The sequence below is a fragment of the Desmodus rotundus genome, chromosome 10 (genome assembly GCF_022682495.2).
Source record: "Desmodus rotundus isolate HL8 chromosome 10, HLdesRot8A.1, whole genome shotgun sequence".
Lineage (NCBI taxonomy): Eukaryota > Metazoa > Chordata > Mammalia > Chiroptera > Phyllostomidae > Desmodus > Desmodus rotundus.
Genome location: NC_071396.1, coordinates 68,638,141 through 68,639,122, shown reverse-complemented (window position 1 = coordinate 68,639,122; position 982 = coordinate 68,638,141).

Genomic DNA, 982 nt, shown 5'->3' with positions numbered 1-982 from the left:
TTGCAGAGTCCAAAAATGTCTATCCTGGGGATGAGGGCTAGAGTGCTGATAAACAAGGCTGACCTGTGTGACTCCTGAGACCTAGTACTCAGGTGAATAGGCGGACCAGCAAGATGGGCCTAGATCTGGCCACAGGAGGGCCTGATGTGCCTCTGGGCCTCAGCTGAACCCTGGCAGTCAGCTGGCCAGAGTTCTCGCATAGTTACCCTCCCCCCCCATTTATTTGTACCATTTTCTCCAAGAGTAAGCTAATACCCATGTGCCCCCATAAAAATGACCAAGAATCTTGTGTAGCAATCCAAGCTGGGCTCAAAGTTTATGTTTAAACCCCCACCTTATGCCAGATACTCTTCAGGCACTGAGAATACAATGATAAACAAGGACGGGGACCCTAGTCCCATGGAAATTATGTTCTAGAGTATGGAATTAGACTACAAGCCACCATACCAATAAATGTCAAATATAATTTCAAGTGATGAAAGTGCTGCAAGGACAATAAAACAATGTGATAGAAAGTAATGACAGCAACTTTTGAACTGGGTGCTCAGGGAAGGCCATTCTGCGAGGCTGAGCTCACAAGGACAAGGAGGAGCCAGGTCAGCCATGTTAATATATGGGCACAGAGCATTCCAGGTGGTGGTGACAACAAAATTAAAGCTCCGAGGCAGAAGTATTTGTTTATGTCCCAGACCAGTGAGTGTATCTGGTCCATAGCGAGTTAGCATATTAGTTTTCTATTACTGCTCTAACAAATTGCCACATATTTAGTGGCTTTAAAAACCCCCACAGATTTCCTACCTCGTAGTTCTGGAAGTCAGAAGATTAAATTGCTCTCACCAGGCTAAATTCAAGGTGTTGCAAGACTGCATTCCTTTCTGCAGACTCTAAGGGAGAATACATTTCCTTGCTTTCTGCAGCTTCTAGAGGCTGCCAGCACTCCTTGGCTCATGGCCATCATCCTTCATCCTCAACGCAACATGGG